The sequence below is a fragment of the Diadema antillarum genome, unplaced genomic scaffold, assembly GCF_040938485.1.
Source record: "Diadema antillarum isolate AM-2024a unplaced genomic scaffold, OU_Dant_1.0 seq00000057_RagTag, whole genome shotgun sequence".
Lineage (NCBI taxonomy): Eukaryota > Metazoa > Echinodermata > Echinoidea > Diadematoida > Diadematidae > Diadema > Diadema antillarum.
In genome coordinates, this window is record NW_027271163.1 from 307,933 (window position 1) to 313,991 (window position 6,059).

A 6,059-nucleotide genomic window follows, 5' to 3' on the forward strand; every position below is an offset into this window, starting at 1 on the left:
CATACCGTATACTTCGTACACTGGAACCAGTAGGCACCCATGAAAGTGGAGTCCACGTACAATACACAGGAAATGCGGTGGACACACTGTATGCAGATTTCCATCGTACAGATACTAAACAAACAAACGAAAAATGGTTTAAAGGGGGGGGGGGGGGTATACTGAAGAGTAGTACAGAGAAAAGGATGATTAGAAAGAGAAAACAGAAATATAAACAGAATTAAAGAAAAAAGATTGAAGAAGGGGATTGAGGTGCACACGAAAAGTAAGGAATAGCAAATCGATCAGCCAATAGACAACTTTTATTTATTTATTTTCTAACTAGCTACGATTTACGAGTGCTCTCTCAGATACAATTACTGCAATTATAGGCCTATGCTTTTATCGTATCTTGCCATAAATCTCTTGAATACAGTAGGCATATAATGCCATCGAGTATCATGTGGCCTACCTGCTCTAGCTGTAATCCCTCAAATATGTTTGCAATTACAGATTATTGTGCCACTGGTTGTAAGATATGAATGAATAAATAAATAAATAAATAAAAATCAACTAGGATTTCCAAATGTGATATATGATATATGATACACACACATACATAATATATATGTCCAAACAATTTGAGATTTAATGTATTGGCTCCATGAAGAAATGAAGAAACAAACTGGTCATACATTTTTGGCCAATTAAGAATAAGTTTACTCAACTCAAATAAACTTATTGGCCAAAAATGCATTACCAGTTTGTTTCTTTGGATATATATATATATATATATATATATATATATATATATATATATGTATATATATAAATATATATATATATGTGTGTGTGTGTGTGTGTGTGTGTGTGTGTGTGTGATAAAAACCTAAAATGGCATTAACACTTCATCCTGGTGGGGATATATATATAGATTATACACAGTATAAATTTCACAACCAAGGATAAATCAAATCATTTTGGAATAAACTGCCTGTGCCTGATTTTCCTCACCATCACTTAATCACTAGGGTATTTTAGAAGGCCTATTTGTTGCATGGGCACTCACTATGACCTCAAATTATGTTTAGAGGAACTTCCCCTTTAAATATTAAGTGTGCAGGAATATCATCTGGCTCACCTGCTTAAAATGTGTCTGTATTTATTCAACAATCAGCATGAATTTTATTACCGTTGTATTCAGTCCTTTTTTTTTTGGGGGGGGGGGGGGGGGGGGAAGGGGGGAATTGTTTTGCAATTTATGTGTAGACATACAATATATGATGAAAATTCATAGTACTCCTGTGTCTACTGTTTTTGTCTCACATTTTTATATTTTCTGTGGTAAATTTGAAATTTCCAAAGTGTAGTCCCTCGTCCAATCGCTTAATGTAAATCTGGGGATATCAAAGTTGAAACTTGGATAGGCTACACAGAATTTTTCAGCACAGTGGCTTACCTCTTAGAATGGCGAACTTCAACATACATTTGTATACCTGGATACCTGGATGTCAAACAATAGTATTGTCAAATAACAATACCATTGCTTGACATATAGGTACAGTACATGTATATAATTTCCCATCATCAGGAACATGAAAGACACATGGGCATCACTGAGAGTAAGTGTAAACACATCTTTCTTTATTGTAATAGCTCAACAGCATGGCTAAATATTGTCAATTATATACATATATTAATCATTCCATATGCTCTGTACCATACTCTTGAGTATCAAATTGGTAAAAATTTGTTCATTACATAAACATGATCATTGCATTGAAACAAAATCAACATCCTGGTTAGAACATCACAACTTTGAAGGGTGTATTTGATAAACACATTTCAAGAAATAATTTTTTGTTTAATTTTTTTAAAGAGGATCTGAACATGACATATCCTTGATATCTCTACAACCTAATAATCTCGCTTTGGTCATGCCGTTTGTTCTCCTGTAAAGGAGGTCAAGTTTTGAAAAATGCATGACAGTGAGATAAAATGGTGCATTCCATGACACATGAAGAAGAGGGGGTAGGAATACAACATCCACATTTTACACAAACCAAGCAAACTGCAAAGATAAATCAGAGCCCTTTCCAGAAAAAAAAAAAAACTCTCAATGTAGCAAGACAAGATTAACTATTCAGTGTCAAACAGGAAATATCTTCAAGAATTATGATAGATCCCAAACGTTTTCAGCACCTAAATATCATTGGGTGCATGTTTGCAAGAAATGTGGATTTTCACCTAAGAAGTGATAGAATTCTTCTCTTGCAAACACCAAAACTGGGTGAGAAATATATGTTTGCATGGCACATGATGGGCAAAGCAAATCCTTCTGCACTACTCTATAGAGTGCATGACATATGACCTTCATGATCGCTTCATCATGCAATAACTTATTGATGTGCAAGGATTCTTGTAAAAATATTCCTCTTCATAAAAAGAAAAAATTTCTCACAAGGCTAAAATCATGAATTTATAGAATATTAGAGTAATCAGATCAGGTATGAAAACTACGTAAGTACTTTGCAAATGTTACGTCTAGTACTGACAAACTAGGGTATGACAATGGTGCTGAAAGAGTGCACTTTAATGCTAAACAATAAGTTAGTGTCACATACAGATGAGTAGACTATATCTAGTGATGTCTTCATTTCCTGATTCAGTTCCCTGGTATAACATTATCAATGCAGCTTTTTCTTTCTCATTTCAAGAACAATGTTCCATTCTCAGCTCTTCATTTGCAGTACGATAATACAGTTAACACATGTTTACTTCTTCAACAATTACAAATTGACTTAGCTCCTTGTTTAACATATTTCAATTAATCTTTTTACTTACAGATAAATTTGGCCATTCAGCTACAAATCTCCACAAGGAGGTAGGTTCATCAAGATATGTCATTGGTTTTCTTACAATACAAACAGGAGTGTCAGTACATGTACTGCCTATACATCAGACACCCAAGTTTCAAAATCTCCAGCTGACACAATGACGATATTGTATTTCAAAGACTTATAGAAAAATACATAGCATAAATATCTTAAAAAGTTAACAAAAAGAAAGACATTCAATTAAAAACATGCTGTACAACTAACCACTGGTAGAGCTAAATTGTTTTACTTTGTCAAAATAGAGTCTTTGTTTATAGGCACTACACGGATCCCTATAATCCTGCGTACAGGTATATACATAATTTCTTTCATTGTTTTAAAGTAAGGAAAACTTTATCAAAGAATAAGGGAATGCCACTGATGAAAAGACACTTTTTGGAATTCTGAGAGCTGCAAAAATCTATCCTAATATCCACCGACAGAGAAGACACTCATCATTAGGAATGCTGAAGCAATCATCATATGTATCACCAGAGTCTGTAGCTTTAAGATCTCAAACTGGTAATCTTAGAATTTTTGAATACATACCATCTGCCGTAATCGAGGTGCCTGAATACAAGCTTGCATTAATCAACATCTGACAACAATTTACAATACCCAGATAAAGGAATAATGCAGTTACTTCAAAACTAATATGCGACTTTGCAAGTGACCTGAAAAATGATGAAATGATATGGGATGGGAGAAAACCCTCATAAAAATCCAATATCTCCAAAAATGTTAGTCAGTGTTTCGCACCCTATACATTCAACAAAATTTTGTAACCCAAATTACTGTAATTTTCAATTCAAATCAAATTCAAATCAGTTGTTTACCTTCACTGCCTTTTGACCCGATTAACACAGTATAATCAGGCCTTTAAACCATCGTACAACATCCACTGACAGAGTTTTATGGAATATCATCTATTTCTTCACTCGCTACATACACTGACCTTTATTATTTTTTTTATTTTACAATTGCAAGACCAGTCTTGCAATGTTTTACTTTTTCATTAATTCTAAATTGGTTAAAAAAAAAAATAAAATCAGTTTTACATGTTTGAATAAATTTTATGAAACTGCATGGAAAACCAACAACAATGATAAAGTTTCTTCAGCATCCATCGATTACGTGCATAAAATGTGCACAAAGAATGTTAAAACAAGAAGCAGCTCATTATAGAGGTACAAGTGTACTGGTAGGCCCTGTAAAAGTCAGGACAGCAATGTGTATACAGTCAAAAGCACACAAAATGTGTACAAATGTACGGTAGATTGCAGACAAATTATCACAATCGTTTCTTTGAAAGCTTTCTAGCATCACACATTTCCCAGAGTCATAAAACTGAATGTCACAATTCTTCCAATGGCTGTACAGATATCCACAGACGATTTGAATAAAAAGAAGAAATGAAATACATGTACCTGTACATAACCCCAGCAATTGAAAGGCAAAAATGCAATTATACAGGAAATAAGCATGGTTGGGTTCTTGTGCTGAAAAGCAAGAAACCACAGTAACATGGAACATTAAGAAAAGATGGTGAATACATTGTGAGCTTCTCATATGCAGTGTGTACATTTTGCAGCAAAGAACCAAAAGACTGTAAATTCTTACCTGGTACGACAATACATCAAATACATGGCAACAAAAAAAAATGTACTGATTTTAATTTTACACTCATGATACAGTGTAATGGCGCAATCAACTTCTAAAATACATTCAAAGAAATCATGCTTTGAACATGATGCAGACATACATTGTAGAGACACACTCGCACACACACACACACAAACACACACACAGAGTGAGAAAGACAATGTTTACATTTGGATAGCCTTTTAACAACTGCCAACATGTATCCGCAGTGAGGAAAAAAAAAGAATGACGGTATGCAATTTGCATGAGCACTGTATGCTAAAACAGAGAAGACTACGTCTCATCAGTATGGTAGACAATGCAGTCATATTGTCTGATGAAAAGAAGATAAAGAAAAGTTCAGGCCTCTCTCTCAAGGCATGACGAAACGTCAAACAGCAGACTGTTAAAATTTCATGCACGACAGATAAGAGCTAACCACAAAGCTGTCATACCATCGGCCAGCAGCCACATTGGTACATTTCACAAGCAATTTACAATAGGAAAACTTCTCTGTACTGAAGTACGGCAATCGTCGAAAATAATAAAGGCACAGACATTTTCGTACGAGGCATAGGGTAATACATGATCTCAGTAATTTGCATCAATGATTTTTATCAGTCAATGACAAGATAATTGTAGTATGCTGCTTGAATAGAATTTAGAAATCAATGTACCGATACCTTTGCATAATTTAGTACTGATTTTCAATCTCTTTATTATGTAGTAATGACAAACTACGATAAGCAGATTTTACGCAGAGATAGTGAAAGGTATCTGGTCTCCAGTGCATACACGTGCGTACCTGGCTTTGGCATATACAGCTGTATCGAATTGATTTCTCAAAGTGAGTTGTAGATACACATAGGGTACTAGTGAATAATCATAATATAAAGCAACATGAAACAATTCGAAGTGACTCTTAAATGATGTCAGAATGCAAAAAAAAAAAAAAAAAAAAAATCCTCCCTAGGAGAAAGATAAGATACAACTATTTCACAATATGTACATCTATTTGGTCAGTTTACCTAGCTCTAACATTCCATCTTTTTCTTCATCCCCAATGCATACAGATTTACGCAACCAAGTTCTCAGAGCAATTTTGCAAGGAAATCAGACTGATCAATGGAGGATCATTAACACACAATCCTGATAAAGTCGCACGCATTAAAGCTGATGAAACTGCAAGGTGATTTGGCTATAAGAAAAAAAAATGTAAATGATTTAAACATTTTGATAGCTACCACCTGTCCAAAGTCTACATTTTAAGAATGTACATGAATTTATAAAAAGTAAAATCAAATTTTGGGGCTTTCTAAATAATGTTATAAATGTGTTTTGAATGGACGTGATATATTCATATGCCTGATTTCAGCACACTTGACTACCACTGACACTTTAAACCCTATTTTCTCAAAATCACATATAACTGATGGCAGCTAACTTATCGTTTCTTTGATACCCAGGTTTTATTTTGAATTGAGAAGGGACAAATTATTTATCAGTGGAAAGCTTTAAGAGTCTGAAGAATGTGAAAACACATCCCCCCCCAAAAAAAAAAAA